Genomic DNA, 23,083 nt, shown 5'->3' on the forward strand with positions numbered 1-23,083 from the left:
AAGAAAAATATTCAATGTTTCAGTTATTGAAATGAAAAAATGCCAAATATTTGCTGGTTCCAGCTTCTCATAAAATGAAGATTTGCTTCTTGTCTTCATCACACATAACAGTAAATGTAATTTGCTTCTGTTTTGGTTTTCAGCGAGTGGAACAAAACAAGCAATGTAAGATGGTCACTTTGGGCTCTGGGAAGTTGTCAAGTGCTTTTTTTCACTACTCTTTTTTTTTCTTTTAATTCCATTGACTAACCAATTAATGAAGAAAAATAATTAGTAGCTTAGCACAAAGAGTGGAAACAGTGGAAACAGCTAGCCTGGCTCTGACCGATGGAAACAAAGTCCACCTTACAGCACCTCTAAAGCTAACTAATTAACATGGTTCATCTCATTTGTATAATCCATACAAAAGCCAAAGTGTAAAAACAACAATTCATGGTTTTACAGGGACATAAGCCCACAGAAAATGGTGAATTGTTTTTACACTTTTTGTATGGATTAAAAAAAAAAGAGTTGTAATGTGTTAATTAGTGAGCTTTAGAGGTTCTGGTGAGCAGATTTTGTTACAACTGGACAGAGAAAGGCTAACTGCTTCCCCTTGTTGGCAGTCTTTATGCTAAGCTAACTGGCTGCTGGTTGTAGCTTCGTATTTACTGTACAGACATGAGGGTGGTGTCAATCTTCTCATCCAACCCCGTGTCAGAGGCTCTTTCCCAAAATGTCAAACTTTCCCTTTAAGCCAACTACTGACCTTATGTGTAACTTCCTATAAAGAAAATCACAGCGTAAACTCAAAGGTTTTTCTCCAGTATGATGAAACACACTGAAAATCATTTCACATTCTCCACAGCAAAGTGTTACCCTGCTCTATGTTATGCTCTCTGACCATCACAAATCCTCTCCTCCACAATAAAAACTGGCACGTTTTCCTCCTTCTAAAGATTAAAAAGTGAAGAACATGCCCCGTCAGCACAGCAAGGTGCTGAGTCTGGTGATAGCGTCTGACCGTTTAACACTGAAGCTCTCTGCTATCGTCTGCCAGCAACACACCATTGCATGGGCTGGGGCCAGGACTGGGAAAGCTCAGCTCTCACCTGGAGTGAGAAGCTGGCAGCAGCTGAGATAGTTAGTGCTAATGTGTCAGAGGGAAAATCACTGACTCATTCTCAGGGTCCAGTATGGGTTGGCTTTGTCATTTTGAACATACTTCTGCTTGTGGAATACATTGAAATATAAGCTGAAAGCAAATATTTCAACCTAATGAAGCAGCAGAAAGCAGGAAAACAAGGGTGATGTGGGTGCAAGAGGGCGCACCCACTCAGGAAATGCAATCTAGAAGACCACACACTGAGAATAAGCCCCTTTTTGTCTTCTTCTTCTTTGAGCAGTTCCAGCATTTGGGCACCAGCTGGCCTCTTGGAAGGAGGAAACAGGAAAAAGAAATAAGATTGGTGAACTTCAAAGCATCCTCTCATTTTTCTGGTTATGTATGAGAAACTCGGAGAGTATTTCTCAGTGTGAGAGCCACTGGGAGCGGCAGCCTGAGGTACAGACTTAATGAGCCTGTCTGAATGTTTTAGAGCCTGACAAAAAAAGAACCTTCAGAGCATGCTCAGTATCAAACAGTCCCCTGCTTCCCGGATATTGGAGAAGTAAACATGTACGCAGGTACAGTATATACCCAGCTGAACATACAGTACATATCATATGATCCCCTCACATCCTCAACACTGTGTTTGTTTACTATACTTCTGAAACCTGAGTGAACACATGACCTCTCCAAATAAAAGCCATTGACTGTCCCTGATAATTATCACACCAGAGACTCTGGGGAAAGAATAACCCTGGTTTGTATTTGAAGAAGTGACTTCAGGACACGTAGCTGAGTGAACTGATGATTTCTCTTTGTGTATAATTTTAAAATTGGGTTATATTTGGATTTGTTTTGAAACCACAGAGGTTCAGACGAGGCTAAAAATCTTCAGGCTCTCAATAACACTTAAAAAATAATACCCTAGTTTTATATAGTTAGTCTGTTATCATGATTTTGAATTAAATTTGATCTAATAAAAACTCTGCTGTACTAATGATGGGTCTGATTCAGAAGTGCAAGAGTCAGCATTAGGCGGTAAGAGGTAGCCAAAGATAGGTTTTGTCCTTGGTACTGTTACCTCAGTGCTGCCTGTGATATATGTCCCATGAGAGATAGCAGGGAAAAAAAGAGCATCCTGCAGCACTTTATAAAATCCCCACCCCTCTACTCTCCATACTCCTCAGCACAACTGTCAGCCTCTCTTTATGTCTGACCACTCTGTCTCAAAAGATAAAGAGCTTTGTGTCTTGTGTCTGTTTTGTTACATTGTGGATACAATACAGCAGACCTGAGGTATTTTAGTGTAGTGTGCTGTTTTTTTGGCTCCACTTGGCTGTTTCCTGGTGCTCAGGGAGGTTGTGAGAGATGCCGGTGTAGCTACAGGGGTAAGAAGAGCATCTGTCAGCAGGGCAGCCTCCTGGACATTCTCCAGGACAGAAGTGCTACACCCACCAGGCAAGCTAAATGAGGCATGATCAATGAGAATAATCTAGATACAGAGCTACACCACCACCAACCCCTCTTCTAAAAATCCATGCAACAGTCCCTGATGTGAAATCATAACAGATTGCATACAAACTGCGTGAAGACAAGGTCCATAGCTGAATCCGGGGGGAACATCAGGACCCGGAGGATGTGCAGTATTTCCTATCACGAAGCCTATGAATTAGCTTTGAGTAAAGTTTGGACCACATGCACCAGGAAGTAACATGCACACAGCACCTACACTGCATTGGGGTAAAAACCAACAAAAAAGGAAAGTCAGATGCAGTCTCTAAGAATCCTTAACTACAGCAACAACCACCACTGTACATGCCTACAACTGTATTCTTAATTCCTTAAAGGAAGTGTTCAAGCAATGCTGAGAGGAGAGTTGAAATACAACCTTACCAGCGCTACCGTAATTCCGTAATCCTGTTCTCCACAACAGGCTAACCCATTCACCAAAGAGGCACTTAGGGTTAATGTTACAGTGCCTTAATACCGTCCCTCGACCGCTCTCCCATCAGCAACAGAAACTGCAGTCCTCCTCGCACTGTTTCCACTGCAGCACTACTTGTTCTCCCATACACACACTCGCATACATACACACACGCTCACTCGTTCTCTCTGTGACTACCCCCACCTCTGTTTCTCTCAATCCCCTCCTCCTCTCCCTCTCTCCACTATTTCTGTCTCTTTCACTAGAAGGATCCCCCTCCCCTCCTTTCCCCTCTCCCTTCCCCTCGCTTTCTCTCCATCTTCCATCTCCATCCCCTCCGCTCCGGCACCCACTGCTCGGCCGGCTGATTTGCGACGCTGCTCACAAGGTGCTGCATGCAGCAATCTGTGCCCTAGTCCAACACATAAGGGCAAATCCAAAAGCATCCATATGCTCTAGTGTCCGACTGGCACCCGTGCCCTCGATCAAACATCACTGCTGCTTCCACAGGGCTCTGATATGTTCCTGAGCTTACAAGGCTGCAACTGCATGGAAAAAAGAGTGGATGTAAATAAGTAAAACGAAAATGACACACTGTAGATGAGACCTCTAGATAATAGGACAAAGAGAAGAAGAAGCATGTCATTTGCTGTGTGCTTACCGCAGCAGTAGTCTGCTGCTGAGTCTCCCTCTCTCTCTTGCCATCTCTATCCATTTATCTGAATTATGTCTTTGGACTTGCACCACTCCCACTGTCATCAAGGAAGATTTTAATCCTGTGACAACGGCACATATATCTGCAGGGTATATATCACTGTATCTATGTATAAATATATGAAGGTTTTTAGTGTGATTTAAGACCAACAAAGTTTCTCTTTTTCATGCTGCTTTATATAAGCTTCTGAGTGGGATACGGTCCTGTCACTAAAATCTCAAAATGGCTTAAAAAAAGAAAAAAAATTCATAGTATAAATACTTCAACTGCTAAATCATCAGCGATGCCACCCAGACCCCTTAGCTCATACTGCTTTTTTCCCCTCAAAGCAGGCACATTACTGTGTAAATCTGCTTGTTTAATGACATGACGTGACGCACTCTTTTGCTTAACACCAACGCTGAACCAGACAGTTTGGAGCCCTTCGGGTATTAGTGTGTGTCACCGAGAATTCTCATCGTCCCCTAAGTGAATCACCCTCCTTATTGGCTAGCAATGAGCACTTGAACCAGAAATCAATAAGGTCTCAATCAGTAAAAATGGAAGGGAGAAGAGAGAGAAGAGAGAGATGGCTTTTTGCAATTTCAAAACACACAACTGAAGAGAGAGGATTGCAATTTGTTCCCTGTCTGTAGCACTACCATTTCTCAGCATTGGGTCCAGGCAGTAATGTGTGGTTGCTGGTTCTGAATTAGAGGTGATCTGATAATTATGGGAGATGAAGTTGCCCTCGCAATACACACACATGAAGAAAAATGACACAAGCACAGCACTGTATATCTTGTTATACACTTTATATCTTCACATAAGGTTTGCTGTGTGGTTAAAGTGTACAAGGTCACAGAAAAGGTTAGGTGTTATTCTGTATTTTTCTTATTGTCAAAGAATCCCATGTAAAGACCAATATTGTGTTAGTCCACCTCTCAGCACCTTCTCAACTCCCTCACACGTCTGTGGCTCCCAGCCCCAAGCCTGTGACATAAAGCTTTAATAACTAGTCACAAATACATAGTTTCATATTCAAAAATGATTAAGTAAGATCCTAAAAAACAGGGCATTGAAGATTTTAACAAATGTTATTCAGACAGGAGTAAGTTATGTGTTTGTTGGGGACTACTTTAACCCGTGGATGGATACACATTTGATCCGTGTCAGTATTTACAGCAGCGGGAGAATGCAGTGCACAGGACAGTGGATTGATTCAAAATAGAGCAGAATACAGTTTGTCATAATGAGGGACCATGTCACCCGGTGAAACGGTGTGGCTCACTGATGTGTTTTTGTTTTTGGATAAAAACTGCACTCTAAGGCACAGAGGAATAAACTAAGCCAGGCTTTGGCTACACAGACAACACTTGTTTGCAGGATCAATTCATTGTTAGTTTTGGTCTTTTCACAGGATTTGTTAACAATAAGAAAAAAAAATACAGAACATCAGTTTAGGATCACAGAAGCAAATCCAAACCCAGAGGGTGGCTGTTTAATCTCTTCCTGTAGCTCTCTGCCTCCATATTGTTTTGTGTATAGGGTGAAAGTAAAATGGCAGCCCTCCACTGCAATTCGGACTAAATGAAGCACAATTTTTTCTATTTCCTCCTCATCGACATATAATGACATTTAGGCCTTGCTATTGAATCTATGAGAGCTAGTGAACCCTGTATTCCTTTGAGCACCCTTTTCCACGTTGTAAGAGATATCTTACAGCCCGGTGCCCTGAGACCCAGGCAGGACTGATTCACTGTCTGAGTGGGAACAGTATATTGATCCAGGATTCATAGCATGCTGGGGTAAACCATGGTGAGCAACACTGGCAACTGTCCCATGAGACATGAGACACAGTATGAATGCTCTCATCATGGTTTTGTACTGCTGACTATTGCTGCTACACCAGACACCACACACACACACACTAATAATCTCGTAATAATGAGCATAATAGTAAAAAGTAAGAAAAAAAAAAAAGCCCACTCCATCAGACCTTACTTTGAACTAAACAGGCCAAGGCTCCAGAGAGATTCAGTGCAACTTAGAATACATATTTAATAAGGCGTGCGTGTTGTGGAGACTAACTGCACGGAGCTCACAGACATGTGTTAAAGCCGTTCAGTCAATGACTATGGGAAGCCATTAAAATGCGTTGCCCTACCCAGCTTTTTCCACAAAAATCACATGTAATGCCACGTGTTTTTTCTGTGCAATGATTAAAGTCACACAGCTGTCTCAAACAGGGGTAACTGTGTTTCTGAGACAGCTGCGATTTTCAACAGAAGCTCAACAGGAAAAGAGGAAAATATGAAAATAGGAAGGATGACTAAGAAAAAAGACTGATGCTTTTTTTTCACTGCACAAGAACCAAAAAAAAAAAAACAACCTACATTTGCATAAAAAAGATACAGCACACACGCACAAACATATGACAGCATCTGGCGTTTCTCTGTATCAAGTGAAGTCTCAAGATTTATGTCTGCGATGGCTTTAAACATGAAGCAGTGAAGTGTTGTTGCTGCTCCCCCCCAATCTCAAATTCTCTTTGGTGACTGCTGCCTTCATGTATGTGGGGTAAATATACAATGCTGTGGCTGGCAGTCACGGATTAGATCTGGTTTTGTGTCTGTCTTGGGATGCAGTGTTGCAGATGTGAGGAGATGCAACAATGCACTACTTTGTGTTTTATTGTGTTGGCCCATTTTTAGATCTGGCAGAGCGAGAGGGGAACTTCTCTGCTAGGGCAATGTTTCCATAATGTTTCTTCATACTGCTGCTAAGAAAAGGCCAAAATCATGTTGTTGCAACTGATACTGCAATTTAATTTAATTTAATTTAAACCAACTGGCAAATTTTGAACCAATATCAATTTCAATAAAAAGTGTAGTTTCATTGTACAAATCAATACACTCAACTATTCATATTCTACATCATTATATCACCAGATGCAAACATGAAATAGATTCTTTCTGCACCAAGGAAGGTGATTTTCTTAAAATGATGTATAAGCATTGTGAAATATTTAGTCATGTAATCGACAGAAAAGTAATTTGATTATGGATTCATCGTTTCAGTCATCTCTGAAACAAACATGTCAAACATTTGATGGTTCCTGCTTTACAAATGTTAGAATGTGCTAATGATAGTAAACTGAATATCTTTGGTCGCTTGGTCTGTGGAGATATCCTAAATTACACTGTTTTCATGATTGATGAATTGATCATGAAAACAATGCTACCAGTTGTGTGTAAAGCCATCTCTCTCTCTCTCTCTCTCTCTCTCTCTGTGTTTTAAACAAAGCAGTTGATTTCTGTGATATTATTTTAAAATATTTCACATAAAATGTAAAGATTTTGAGATGTTTAAATATATGGAATATGCTGCTGTGTAGATCACAAATTAAAAAATCTTTCTCTCATTGCCATTATCTATTTAGTCTAGCGACTAGCAGGTGAACACAGCATGGCACACTAAAGCATGTAGAGACCAAAACAGAGCTAAAAGGAGAGTGAATATTGGGCTTACATTTGCCAGGTGAACAGAATCAGCACTAGTGTTACTTCATATCTGCTAGGTGTCTAAATAAGCAATCATTTACAACTAAGCAATCAATATGTTTGCCATATCAACTTGTGATAAAATGTCAGTTTATAACTGGTTTCCTTTGTTTCACAAGTTGCCTAAAATCTGTTAATGCTGGTTTCAAAATTTCTATAAATATATTAAGGTGTTTCAGTTCTTATTCATCATGTAAAGTTTTATCTTGATGGAATAGAAGGACTATTTTTTGTCTTATTCATCTGTGGTGCCTCACTCACCCAGAGATAAGGCTGAATTTATGTGGGTCTCTCCAGTTGCTCTGGAAAAAAAAAACATATTTCTACAATATATTATAGTAACATGTTACATTTAGTAAAAGCTACATTCTCTAATAGTGCTGCATATTCATACAACTAATTGTGCACCACTGGTCCCCGGGGTATGAATTCTCATTCAGTGATATTGAGCTGATCAATGTTAATAACGATAAGGCTGACACAGGGCAGCGAGGGCTGAATAATGGCAGATGGTTGTACTAACAGAGCCGGTATAAAAGCAGCAGCCAGAAACCGTCCTTCCAGGCGTGGCTGTTGTCCGCTGGGGTTTATTAGCTTTCGGTAGCCCCTGAAGCACTGGAGCTTCCATCACTCATGGAAATGACTCTGATTAATCAGCTGAGTGCTGGAGTGTACAGGGTATTCTGGAGACTGGCACACAAAGAGCCGATCCTACAGTAAATCATGCTCGCTCACAGTGGGCTGCACCTTCATCTTCACCACGCCTTTCCTGTTCACTACACACTGCAGTGGGCCCCCTCCTCCCCCCGGCACATGCAAGGCTTTTTTAAAAACAGATGGGGGAGCGGGGAAAACCCAACACACAATGTTTCATGCTGACATCTAGTGGAGTCTAAACATGTGATTACGCAAGGCTCAGATGTATTTACATAGACTGTAGGGTTAGACTACTGATTTATTTATTTGGAATCATGTGTAGTCTAAAAATATGAAATAATTTGGTATAAACAATAAATAACCCAATTCTAACCACACAATTAATGATAATCAACACTTTTCTTTTCAGGTCAAATAGTGCTTTACCCCACAGCTCATCAGAGTGCTATATTATGGGACAGTTTCAGAAAGCATCCAGCTATGGGCAGCCTGCCATCTGGGCCATGCCTTCAGTGGACAGCAAGGGCGCAGAGGAAGGCTCGATTTCTGAAATGACGAAGAATGGATGATATTTCTGAGAGGGGAGCTGCAGAGGATGGAGGCATGTAACAATGTGCAGTGATCTGTCTCCTTTTAAAAAGGACGGTCAGAGCAATGACACTGGACTGCTCTGATGAAGAATCTCCTGCTCCTCCTCCCCCCTTTTTTTCTCTCTCTCTATCTCAGAGTCTTTAAGTTCACAATAGCAGCCTCAGAGCCTCCATACACATACATACTTACAGCCAGAATCTTGAATCTTGAAAAGTGGCAGGAGGTAATCACAGTGGGAATGTTGTCAGTCAGAAACCCTGAAAGAGAAAGACATTACGTGAACTCAGAGACGGCTTAGTTCACTCTGCGAGTCAAAGAAACACCTGTATTGTATCTTCATCACTGATTTCACTGAAAACCCAGCGAGAAATTTGGTAAATTTAATGTTGATTTCAAACTTTTGCTGAACCTCAATCCCCTTAAATTATGTAAATGTACATAGTTTGACTGATTTGAAAGTAGTGAGCCTGGTGTGTGCATCATTTCAAGATAATCTATTGCACTCCTGAATTAAAAGTATTAATTATGGGTAAAAACAAATGAAAACTTTCGATTTGCACAATAAAGCAAAAATCATTTAGAGCCAGGGGAAGAATATTGATAGCTGTCTCCCTCTCACATAAACAAGCTGATATATGCCTGGAGCCAACTGTTTTGATCCACAAAGCTGCAGGACGAATGAATTATCACTGGCAGCTATCCGTTGCACATGATGGCTCACCAGTTATTGAATTAATTCATTGTCATTACCGTGTCCTAATGACTCTCTTTGAAAAATAGCTGTGAATCAACATGCAATACCTGAGACAGCTTTCTACACCGCCACGTAAAGTTCACACCTGGGTCAACCACTAAACAACAGTTGTTTCCAGGGTTAACCTCTAAAGATGAATTCATGAGTCATTTATAAATATTTTAGCAAAGAGGTGTTTTATTGATAAAAACAAGCAGGTTTTGACAAATCAACAACACCAAATAGATACCGTTGCACAAATATTAGACAGCGAACCAAGCAACACAGAATTTTAGGAAAACAAAATCAGCCAAATAAAGATTTGTGAAAGTCCTCTCATAGCAAGATATTAGGTGCAGTGCTCAACTGACCTTGACCTTGACCCTGACTTAACTGATCTTAGTCAGCCTGACATGTACTCCAACACAAATACCAACTAATGTTAATGGTATGGTTAATGGCATGGTTTGACATTTTGGGATATATGCTTAGTCACTTTCTTGCCAGGAATTTCAAGAGCAGATTGATACACTATTATGTCTGTACGCTAAATATGAAGCTATAGCCAGATGCCGCTTATCTTAGCTTAGCACACAGACTGTAGAAAGGGGGAAACAGCTAGCCTTGCTAGCCTGGCCCTTCCTGTACTTCTAAAGCTCATCATTCATTCATTCATTAGCCGTACCACTTATCCTGGGCGAGGGCGAGGTATACCCTGGACAGGTCGCCAGTCTATTACAAGGCTGACATATAGAAATAAACAACCTTTCACATTCACATTCATAGCTTTGGGCAATTTAGAGTTGCTAATTAACCTAACCTGCATGTCTGGAAGCTGGAGGAAACCCACGCAGGCACGAGGAGAACATGCAAACTTCGAACCCTGAACCATCTTGCTGTGAGGCGACAGTGCTAAAACATTTTTATCTTGGCTGTAGCTTCATATTTATAGGACAAACTTCAGAGACTTCAATTCTAACTCTCAACAAGAGAGCAAAGAAGAGTGTTTCCCCATATGTCTACCTTTTCCTTTAAGCTACAACAACCAGATCTGAGTCACTTTCGTAGCACCACGCTTGCGGATCACAATTTGCCGATGAGAGACTTGAAGAACTTTTATGATCAGTCAAATTCCATCTGGGCTCTTCTACAGACCTTTGAGGATATTCTATTTGTGGCCCAATTTCCTTCGACTATTTTGGCAAAACAATCAATTTCATGACTCACTGGACTTAATTGCTTTATTGTAATTGTATCATGAATGACATCCACAGGGAGAGATAACTATCTTCAATTTGTGCACTTCAGTGAAGGAAAACTGTTTAAATCTGCCATCACCAGAACAGCTTTTCTTCTGTGAATTATGTGTATTATACATAGATTTTACTTTTCTAAACATGGTCAAAGACTTCAATTTCTCACTGAAATAGCTTTTTAAGTAACACCCAAGAGATCAATCCATCATTTTGACCCGCGGGTACCATAAAATCTATGCTGAAAACAAACATTGTTATTACTAAGATACTAAGAGAAATCATTTTCTATACCTTGTGCTGGTGACCTTTTAATGTGAACACACCCAACTCAAAAGATTTCTAGACAACAAGACGGCTGATGAAAAATATCAGCACTACACCAAGGAATAATTTCATGGTACACAGAGGAGACTAGACCGGGGAACTCTTTAGGTTATTACACAATGAAGTACCTGCAGTCCTCATAGAAACACTATGAAACTGTCAAAGTGAGTTGTTTGCAGCTAGCTGAAGGCCTGCAGTGACAGGGAGGAGAAAAGCTTCAACACTGCTTCACATTGTAGCACTCCAAAAATACACGTGGCATTTTCTTTGTTTCACATAGAAAGGTCAAATGACAAGGGCTGATTTCAAAATCTGAAAACAAAAACACTCAATCAAGCCTGATTTGAATCTCAAACCCTAATGTAAAGGAGAATTGTCTATTACATGCTTTTATAACGCCATAATCTTAAAGTGGAAATAAACGTTATCCCATGAGGACAAATATAAGGTCATATCTCAATCAAAAAAAAAAAGAGAAAATCTTGAAAGATCACAAATTGGCTGGCTGACAGTAGCGACGGGCCCTGATGTGCAGATTCTTAGATACAATCACGTTAAAGGGAATTGCCTCTTGGTGAACATAATTGGATCTTTCCCACACCTATTTATGTCCCCGAGGGACCAGACTATGCAGAGGTAAAAAGAATCTAATGAAGACTCTGTCCTTTGGTTTCCATTACAAGTCAGCATCAGTGAACCATGCTGGCAGTGGAGTCATATCAAATTGAACTTTGATAAGCCAGATCACTAAAGGTCAGGTTGAAGGTGTTACTGGAGGGGAAAGAATTCAGACTTTTAGGATGATTTTCACATTTACTGCAGGTCTAACAGGTTGAAATAAGTAATTGTTTTTAATTACGCTCCAACATGCCTCTGAAAACACTGCAACAGCTCATCAGCATCACAAGCTTGAACCTTGTTTGACATATTGCTAGAGATATATTGAAATTATGTCTTGTTGTGATATAAGATTATATCTTGCACAGTTTTCAGCAGACCAACAAAATCTTTTTGGCTGTCCGCTAGTAGTTATCTTAGCCTGATCTTTAAAAGCCCTTAAAACGTATTTTCTCAATCAACTTTATTATAAGTAATGGGATCCTATATGAAAACACTTTTCTGGTGAAGTTTGAGCTATTTTGGTGATTTCACATGACAGATTTCTGTCTTTCATACTGTTTCTAAGCTCTTCTTACATTGGTTTGATGTGGGTGCGACTCAGTTGGAAAAGGATGATGCATGCGCACTTTCTATGCACCATTCAGGCTTCAGCTACATTTGATGGCAGATAGTGTCATTGTTGCCAAATTGGTAATTTTCTTGTAGATCTGGCGACTTTTATGAGCCTTTAGCAAAAATTTTTTTCCAAAAAAGCAGCTAGTGACAAATCTAGTGGCTAATATTTTTCAGGGAATGTGCTCTTGTGTGGCTGTGGCTCCTGGGCTGACTGTGTTCAGTGAGTGGGTGGGAGCAGCAGCACATTCAGTCCTAAATGTGCTTAAACAACCAAAGATCAACCCCCACTGTTTGTCCAGCTTTCACTGACATCTAGTGACTTTTCAAGCAGGCTTTAGCTACCTTTCTTTGAAAATACATAGTTGGCAGCGCTGTATGATAGTTTATCAAATCTGGTCAAAACACACCAACACGAGTTGGAAAAAAAAACCCACAAATTTGAACCATTAAAATATCTATTTTTGCGGATTATGTCCATAAGAGGGCAAACTAATACAACTACTACTTGCATAGGCGCTCATTTGGGTGCATATTTTTCAGATGTGCCCCCAGGCTGCTAGTGCTGGAATGGCGGGGTAGGATAACTACAGCTTACACAGCTCGCATACACCTTTTATGTTGAAGTTCCACAATTTTGCTATCTACTGACCAAAATCCAAATTATGTCCAAATGGGGCTTTTTAGTCTGCTAGGAGTGAAACTCACTCTCTCTGCGGCCGAGTTGGGTTGTGAACTCTCTGCCATCATTACCACACGGTTGTTGTTGAATTATTCACCCATTTCAGCTTGATCCGCAGTTCATTTTCAATCAGTGAACGTGACGTTGTGTGCCTCCTGTCCATCATGCAGTGCAATTCAGTGCAGCAGCCCAGGCCCATGCGAGAAGCAATGAGGCACACAGCCGTCAGATATAAATTTTCACAATCGAATGCCTGGATTTTTTTCACAATATGATTATATAATCGATTGCTGACATTCCTAACCCACACAGTGCTGACAAAGAAGATTTCTGAGTGTTAAACTGTGCTAAATAAAGCTACAGTAGAAGGTGTTTTTTGACACTGATCGCTGTTTCTTTAATCATAAATACATAATGTTATAAAGATTTGAAGCTTTCAGGGTCTTTCAAGCTGCATTACAATCAAGTTATACAATTTTCTGACCTGACTGGCCATGACATAGGCTACACACCAAGAATAATAGCTGCGCAATATTCCCTTGTGAGTTAATATCTTCTGAAATCAATAATAGTCATGTCAAAAATATGATCACAATCACTGTCACAAATGGAACAAATTCCTCATCTTTTTCATTTGTCAGTGTTCCAAGACGTTGAAATGTTTCCCAGCATTTGAAGTGACAAAAAAAATTCCTGGAGCACTGCTCTAGCTGTGCAGGCTGTTGGTTTTTAATGATTCTTTTCACGACTGTGAGCTTGTCTCATTGATTAAATGAGTCCGCGGCGAGAGACCTGAAATAAAGCTTTCTTCTAATATTCCAAACTGCTAAAAATCACACTGCTGTCCAAAAGAAAGAGCATTCTCTGATTTATGCTGCCTCTTATTCCCCAATTGATCTCTGTTTGATGAAGAGGACCATGTACTCCAAACAACTGGAAAAGTCACTCAGCACCAAACTACAGAGCCCTTCCATTCTTTAACAAGATTACCGTGCAGCTTCTCAGACAGCACTGAGCCCCCAAGGATCCCATGTTTTCTTTTGCTCTCTCTCTCTCTCTCTGTCTCCTTCTCTGTCTGTGTCTGTCTCTAAGACACGTGGCTCTCCATGATTGTTGCTCCCACTCAGACAGGGGAGGGTGGTGGATTCATGTGGGGCAAAAGGAGCCTACAGGAGACTTTTGGAGGCTCTCAGCTGCCCTGCGCTCTCTGGAGCGTAGCGTATGAACACTGGAAGATGTGCATGTGTGAGCGAGGAGCTTTCCACGCAGGAGGGATCTGGCCCAAATTTAATCTCTCTATTGTGAGGATGGAGGGTTACAGAAAAAAAAAAAAAAAAAAGGGCAGTGCCTGCTGAAATCCCACTGGCAGTGCTGCAATGCAGGGGTTTAACATGGAGCCAGAAGGCAGGCAAACACATTAAAGAAGTGGCCTTCAGATGACAACACAACACACACAAGTTTTCACACAAACACAAGACACAGATGGATGAATGTACGCATGCAAACCCACAAAGGACTGTTTGATGTGAGATAGCTGCGTGAAGAATGTTTGACAGGCAGGAAAGAGTGACTTCAACATCACAAAATGCTGTGAGTGCTTGCGAATTAATAGCTTTGTTTTGCTGCTCATACCTGGTTTTATGTTGCTTCCCTTTCCCAAACGAGCTGTTACAAGTATCATAGAAATGTATAAAGCAGCTTCTTCAAGCTAGGGAACATGTAATATCTTGGTGCTCAGGTATTTTTGTGTAGCACTGTGAAGGACAGTCAAGCCAAATACCTAATGACAAAAGACTGAAAAGATAAATTAAATATAGAACCTATAAAAAATTCAATTGAGAACATCCAAATTGTAAATTGAAACAACGTGAGGTGGCAAATTGCAACCAACTGAATACCCCTCCCCTCCCCCTTCCCTTTCCAAGCGTGTAGGAGAACCTACAGCAGCCTTCAGGAAACGTACAAATGCAAAAGCCCTCTCTAGAGCCAGCGTTTGGTTTGAGTGTTCTGGGGCTACTGGAGAAACATGGAGGTGCAACATGGTGGGCTCTGTGGAAGACGACCAGCTCCCTATGTAGATATGAAGGGCTCATTCAGGTGATTATACACTAATGAAAACCTAATTATGAATGTTATATTCCTTTTCCCCCTAAATCCCCCGAAGTCCTTCATGCTGGTCCTTTAAAGCCCCTATTATTTTTTTATCATCAGAAATATCAATGGCTAAATAGGGAACAATTAACATCAATTTAAGTTAAAAAACATATTTAGGTATTATTTATTGTGTTTAACCCCTTAGAAAACTGTGTTGAAAGAGGTACCAACAGCTTGAAGTGGGTGATGTTGACAAAATGAGAAAGATAAGAAATTCCTGTGACAGAGATTTTTATATCAATGTGATGGTATTTTGGATATCACTATGACATCATGGGACATCACCTTTGAGCCCTGTCTAGTTCAATCCAGTGAGAAATGCACACAGAAAAAAAAACTGAAATCTAGTGAAAAAAAAAGAAAGAAATACATGTGCCAGAAAACAGTGATTAACACACTGTTTCTGTACAGCCCAATTACTTGTAGCAAGTAAAGAAAATATGTTTTTAGGGCCATTAAAGGTTATTGAAATGGATTTTTGTGTTGAAAGTTTTCATCTCTGAGCATATCGCACCTGAATATGAATGAAGGTAGAGGCTACTGTGGGCTTTACTGTTGGTCCATACAGTTTCCAGAGTGTGAGATGAAGAGCGGGATGGGTGGTTGCTTACATGACAGATTGCTGACTGTGGGAGTCTTTTACAGTCAGCAGAAACAAGCAATTGATGACACTCTGGCCTCTTCACGCTCTAATACAGCCAGTAGAGAAAGAAGAGAGAGAAACCGTGTTGTCCATCAAGCTGTTTCTACATTTAACTGTTTCACTTGAATTTGGATCAAACTGGTGTGTATGGTGTACTAGTGTATGGTGATTTGAGGAGTACTTTACATTAAATAATATTCTGTGAAGATGTAACAAACTACTAGAATAGGTGAATTTGTCATGGCTGACACTGTTGTCTCTTATCTATTTTAAAATGTTAATGATTGAAAATGGCTCCAGCATTGCTCTCAGTTGAACATCTTTTTGCTAGCAGCAACTACTGCTGGTACAACTGCAAAGCAGTTTGACTGACATTGTTACATCCGCCATTTTGACAGATCTGTGATCAAGCAAATACTGACAGGCATCTTTTACGGGCGCTCCGTTACCACTGCAGGCATGTTTTCAATATGTTTTGTTTATTTCATTAAAGAATAAAAAAGATTTCTTGTTTTAAGAAGCGTGAATTTATTTGTGAGGCAGGACTAGAGTTACAGCAGCTTATGTTAATAATGATTTGACAAAAAATGACTCATATGTTTTATGTTGATCTACGAGACAGGAGATGTAATAAACTGGTATGCACACAATAAACAGTGGTTCGGTATGGTCAGATAGGACAAGGTGTTGAGTTATTTCATTTCAATGACGTGGATGATATTATTTATCGATTTCATTCTTCTTATTAGAGTTCATTCCAGCTACATGTGTTTTTATAACAGCTCAATGCAGAACAAGGTACCGTGCATCACTTTCTCTGCATGTGGGGGCAGTGCAAGATGTTACAAGGTGATATTCCATATATGCCACTTTATTCTGACACAGCCTACATACAACCTAATTTTCATTTTCTAGATCAAAATACTGATAAACTGCACTGGTTTTGTGAGATATCACCTCTCCCATTTTCCAGCTTGCTTGTTTGAAACATTTAGGCATCAGCATTGGGAGAAGGGGGCTATTAGCATCAGTTCACTGGCATTATACATTAATAAGATATTAAAAATGTGTTTAACTGACAAGTATTACTGGTGCCGACTATCGATGGTAGCAATGTTTCATCATTTAGTCGACTAATTCACACACATCCCTAACATGTAAACTATGAAAATTGAAAACTTCAGCCAGTGATTTTTGCTTGAGGGCCAGGTGTGGCCCATGGGCAGCTATTTGCCTACCAATCAGATATTACACTGGCGATACTTTGTTTCTTCCTGACATGAAGCACAGTGTAGCTAATTTGACAGCTAGTCTGTACTTTTGTGAACCCAGTTTCCTTGTTGCTTTACTATCAATCTGGAATCTCATTGTTTTCTGATTTGTGATCACTATCAATGAATGTGTTCCAATACTGTCTTCGTGGTTTCCAGTAAATACCTAAAAGGTCAACTCCTGTCTTCAACCTGTTTTGGAAATGTGTTTAACTGCCTGCATAGCTGTGCACCTACAGGCGCAGTGAGGACAGAGCAACTACAAAGCACTGTGATCCAAAACCCTCCAGCCCTGATGATTCAGGACCATTCTACATTAAGCCCAACAGGGAGGCACAGAGGTTAAAAACAACTATGCTGGGCAACAGATCTATCTCAGCTAAATTTGAAATGGCTGCATCAAATGAATTTCACTGTCCTGCCCGGCAGCAGTTAAAAACTTATTGCTCCATCAGCCACATGACACAGCGTAAACACCAACAAGAAGGATTTACCTTTTGCGCAATATTTTTTTCCGTCCTCACCGCTTTTAGGAAAACGATGATCTTACTTCACTTATTTGAAGCAAGTGCTATTTTTCACAAAGCTACTGTCCATAAATCCAGGTGGAGAGCGCCTACTTTCCTGCGGCTACTTGCTTCACTGGGAGACAAGACCTGTGTTTATGTGCAGAAATAAAACAATTCATCATCCAGTCCCAGAGAAATGGTCAACAGCAGGGACCAAACAGCGCACAATTCCAGATTAATTGCTTCCCTCCGTGCCTGCCTGGTGAATGAAACATAACACTACAAACCACTACAGACGAAAAGAGAGATTAAATATTATTAAGGAAATAATGAAATGTATCTATTTACTTTCTGCTTACAAGCATTGACGTCGCAAAGATCTAAAAGATATGTTGACAGCTCTAACTATGCAATGCTTTGTTGGGGTTCATTATCTCACTGGAGATAATTGGTTGGCCATTATGGCAGAGGACAATATGTGCAAAGACAAATGGAAAAGGGAGGAAACACTCAAAAGCCTCCAGACCTCAGTGTCTCTGAATTACATGCTCCCAGAGAGCAGTGTGGTGCAAGGAAAACATCAAATTCCCCAGGGGACCAACATACTCTTATAAATGTCAAATAGGTTTTAGTAATGAGCTCTGCAAGCAGCTATTTCTTTTGGACAGGGCCTCTCAACATAATAAACCATATTACCAACCAAGGTCTGTCTATAGCTGGAGGAGCGATCTATCCTCATACTGTTCAGTGAGCGCCACCTTTCTGTTCAAATCCAACACAGCAATTAATCTCAGTGTTACACATCCTTTACGTTACGGTTATATTTTATGATTTGAACATCTGAAACGGCTGAGAACGAAGGGTGCAGTCTTGTTACGAAACTACAGGAGTGATAAGCTTGTCAGAGGAGGGCGGATGCTCTTTTTTCGCTCCTTGTAATGCGGTCAAAGGTATTGTAGGACAAACGATAGACAAGCCGCAAGTGGCTGCTCATGGGGATCATTCACCTTCACATCGTCAGTGAACTCCATTACGAGGCAGGCCCAAATCTTGGAAACCACTGCGCCATTAGTCAAACGCAGATTGAGTCTGACAGCTAACCTCTCGTGATGATCTCCTTGCACCACATAAAAACTGACTTTTGCTGCTGCATAATCGTGGTGCTGCAATCAAGTCAGTCTCACTGTTCAGTTGTAGCCTATAGCAAAAAGCAGAGACACCGCTTCACAATAATATCTTTTATATTGAATTGACAGAGACATTTAAACTGTCTAATGAACTGATTAAATATAAAAATCTTTAAATGTTGTCCGTCCGGTGTGACTGCAACATACAGTGAAAAAGGAACTGCTCTCTATTAAACTGTGCATACAGCCGAGCAATGGCATGCTGAATTTAATTACAAATATCAGGGCTTTAATGAGCTTAATGCAGGTTGTTGCTTCCCACCATGATGATCTTTCATTTAAAGTCTTTAACGTGCACGCCTTTAATCAACAGCTTCTTTGTGGGTGAAAAATGCTGCGGTTTTAGCAGTTTATTGCATCCTTACTCTCCTTTCATGATTTATTCAGTTGTGTATAAAAGAGGGAGTGTTAAATGAATGGCTTTACCTTTCAGCACATCTCTCATGTGTTCACACAGTCACTGTATCCAGTTGAGTGATGGAAAGATTTGACCTAAGAACACTGCAATATTTAACTGAGATCATCTGTAAAGTAGACGGAGAGCTTTTTTCAATTAAGCACTCATTAAAAACTAAATTAGGTACTGACCTTTGAAACATACCAGCACAGGGAAGAGGAGAGAAAGGTAGACACCTACTTTAACACGTACACCTCTGATTAAAATGAGAACTCTCAGCGGTACGTTTCGAGGGTTTCTTATATTTCATTCTATTAAGAAATTCCTACCAAACAACAAAGCAAGTCTTAATCATAGGAGCAGCAGGATTTTCATAGATACAGTTTCAGTTGTCACCAGCTGTGTACTGCAAAAATATTTGTTGACAATGGAATGAAAAGTAGTGCTATTAGCTGAAAGATGTGCTTCAGTTCAATTATTGATAATATAAGATATTATTAAATATCTTAAAGTGATCAAAAGCGCAGTAGCTCACATTTATGAACAGCTACTCCTTCTTATGAATTAATGCATTCATTCATGAAACATTTCTAAACAAATAACACGTTCTGTCGAAACAAAATATGTTTGACTTTCATAAACACAGACACAAGCAGAGAGACAAGAGGACGTATATTAGGGACGTTCCCGCAGCCAGACAGTAGTGTATTATCACCTGCCCTCACATTGCCTTGTAATCTGAGAGCGGCATCAACAATCAATGGAAGGAGGGCAAGAGAAGACAGGACCAATCGATGCCTGTTAGAAACACTACCGTAATTGTGCACTTATCAGTTTGGGGCAGCTAACTGTTCTGAACTTTAAGGAGCTGGAATTAGATAACCACTCCAAAGATAACACTGAAGTTTTTCAAGACCACACGGCCAAACAGGCAAAGATTTCATAACATTTTTGTGCAGTTACAATATCTTATTGCACTCTATTGAGTATAAACACAACATCTGATTTCTTCTCGGGTTGGAAGTGAGATTTGATTATTATGATCTACAGCTGTTTCCCAAAAACACTTACAGAGATTATAGCAATTTCTTTACTGTGTAAAACAAGGTGTAGCATTCAGTGTAACACGAGTAGTTAACAGAATAGGACAATTAAAAGATCATTATTGCAAGGGTCAGCTGAATCAATAGCAACATAAATCTATATTTGGACAGTTGACCTACATAAATACATACATATATATGTGTGTGTGTGTATGTATAAGCCTGCTGAGCATAGGTTTCATAGAAGTACAGGAAAGCTTGTTAAAAGGACTAAATTTAAATGCATTATAGCACCTCCAGGTGTATCACCATGTGCAAGTGATTAAATCTTACATTCATAGAAAATGTAAACTCCCAAATTGCCACAGCATTTGTTCCCAAGGTCATAATCAACAAGAGTAAAAGCCTGCAGCCACGCTGGTGGCTCTCTGAGGCTGCAGCAGCACTTTGAGCTAAATGCTAATATCAGCATGCAAACTTACTCACAATGACAATGCAAACATGCAGATGTTTAACATGTTTAAAGTTTATCACGCTCAACACCTTATTTCCTATGGTAAATATATAGTCCCTAGATCACTAAAGTGATCACAGTTTATTCTGAGGGCGACGTGAATGCTTCTAACAGTTACTTGTACTGTAGTTGTTGAGATATTTCAGTCCCAAACTGGCTACAAATGTACTCAAATCTTTATATGAGATGACATGTAACATCCTTTGTGCACTGTGGCAAAGAGTAAGTGAAAAAGTTGGACTTTAGTTTGCTTCACAGGTACTTAAATACTCTGCTGCAGTGGAATCATCACACATTTCTGGCAGCCAGTGTCAGTTGGCTAGAAAACACAAACAGTTTTGGGGCTTGGCTGGTACATGTCACCAGAACTTGCCTTACTTCTTGGCCAAAATGCACACTGACTTCTCCAAAACGGCCGCACTCTCTAACATGGGTCTGTTTTATGAGCCCATCAAATTATCCCAGCAGGATGTCGCATTGCTAACAAGGGAAGCTAAACAATTTGGAAAAGGGGGTTATTAAATGTCACTTCTGCAACTGCAAACAATAACTGCAGCATCCAATGATGTAGTTACTCCTCCAACAGAATCAGGGACTGAACAAAACAATAATTTCAACACATTTATTGCCTTTTCTACAACAGAAAACTGAGGTTTGACTATGTTAATGATTGTATGATGTAGTGTAATAAACCCTGAAGTGATTCATAATGTCACTCAGTTCCCTTTATACAAGTTAAACCCTGTCTTTGTTCATCATTTTTATTGCTGCTAGACAATCCTAGGTTTTACCATAAAAGTAACTACAATCTCCATCTCTCACTGCATCCCCAACAGATGTGAGTTAATGCCCTAACAATTAAAAGCCAGAAAGCCTTGAAGAAACACATAACACACCAAATCTTTCCACTCAACTGACAGTATGTGAAATCCTACACAGCCGACTGACAGTATTCTATCAATTATTCAGGAGGAGAAAGGCTCGCAAAAAGTACTGCAACCCCAGCTATGCAGCGGTAAATCACTGTACGGCGCACCATCTGCTGCTTGTCAGAGCTCACGGCTGCTGTGTGCACAGGAGTGCAGAACAACATTGATCCTTAAGTCTCTGTCGATTTCCATTGTCGATCATAAACCAGAAAGTGCAGGTAACATGTGTGGGTCATGTCTCATTTACAAAGCCTCAAGTGAATTTCACCCTGTGCACAATGTGGGCTGTGGGATATTTCTGTATCCATCTTATGTGTTTCACCTGGGCTAAAGACTGTTACTGTGGAAAGAGTATTATAAAAAAAATTTTAAAAAACGCTTATTAAATATTGAGCATCCACACGATGGGATGCGAGGGTGATTCTCCCTCTTGTCTTTGGTGTTTCAAAGCTGAACCACCTCCAGAGAAAAAATGTCCCATATTCAGACTTCAACAATGCAATGCCTTCATTCACAGGGCTAAGGGGCTAGCTTGTCTGACATGTGACTAATTGCTGACAAAGCCATGAATTCTGTTTGTAGACTTACTGTGTAGCCTACTGACTGTTTCTGGGCAAATAAACAACAGAATCATCCGCAATAAAATAAAATGAAACCATTTTATAACAACAGAAGTGAATATAATTAAATAAAGTACAAACTGAACCATTCAAACTGCAAGGTTTTCATGACAGTTTTGATTAACTGACTGTCTTTATTATTGGTGTCACTTCCATTAGGTGTCTCGCGAAGGTGTTATGGCTTTGTCCAACAGTTATCCGCCACTTAGTGTGTGTGTTAGAAAATATACAATAGTCACAACAGCATCCAGGAAGCTGCATTTTGTCCCAAACTGCCAATATGTCATGAGAACCAAGTCACTGTAAATTCTCATTATGATGTTGATTATCAGTTATTCTGTACGTCAAGCTCAATACTGTGTCTTGTCATTCACCCAGTCAAAGAATGACCAGTCTAATTATTTGCTGTGTTTACATTTCCCAGTGTCTGTGTGAGTTTTTTTTTTCATCTCTCTCTCCATCTTTCTGCTGTAAAATGTTAACTGAAGCAAAACTGCCCTACTTGTTACAATTAAACATGTTTCAAAGGTTTGACAGGTGTACACAACACTGTATTGTCCAATGTTTTCACTCTGATTCAGTTACACTTCCCTTCCTTAGTAAAAATGAATGGATAATTCTTTATTCTTCAGTTGCGCAGACCTAGAGAAATTTCTGTCATATTCAATAAGAGCAATTTAAAACAGCGCTGTACCTTCAAACGGCAGCACTTGATTATTAGCTGCATCTAATTTTACACACTACATCATTACGAGCCCCGCTGCTGGCGTATGCAGGGTGTTAATGTCGTCCAATATTGTCATTAAATAAATACCAACATATCTGTGAGTTATTTTTAGTTTCACAGAGTTGGAGGTAAAATTGTAGTAAATCATGCTTGTCTAACAACAACCATTTTAATAAGCTCATTTAAAACGGATTTTTGCTGCTAGGGGACAAACAAACAAAAACTGCATTCTAAAAAATGCTGCCAATTCTACACAGTGAAAATGCTTCATAAATCAGGGTCTCAGTTTTGCATCTGCTAATTGCTGCAACATTATATTCTAAAAACCCCATGAGGAGTGGCAGC

At 40.1% G+C, this 23,083-nt stretch overlaps 1 protein-coding gene across 1 annotated transcript in view; it reads right to left on the reverse strand.

Moving 5' to 3' along the window:
* Positions 1-23,083, reverse strand: part of LOC111238192 (synaptotagmin-2-like) — a 54,381-nt gene that overhangs the window by 19,014 nt on the left and 12,284 nt on the right. Inside the window, exon 3 of the mRNA XM_022767595.1 lies at positions 8,706-8,773. The gene's annotated coding sequence lies outside the window, so the exon portion shown is untranslated. The remainder of the gene's footprint in view (positions 1-8,705; positions 8,774-23,083) is intronic.

The sequence above is a fragment of the Seriola dumerili genome, unplaced genomic scaffold (genome assembly GCF_002260705.1).
Source record: "Seriola dumerili isolate Sdu_G_001 unplaced genomic scaffold, Sdu_1.0 BDQW01001222.1, whole genome shotgun sequence".
NCBI classification, from domain to species: Eukaryota; Metazoa; Chordata; class Actinopteri; order Carangiformes; family Carangidae; genus Seriola; species Seriola dumerili.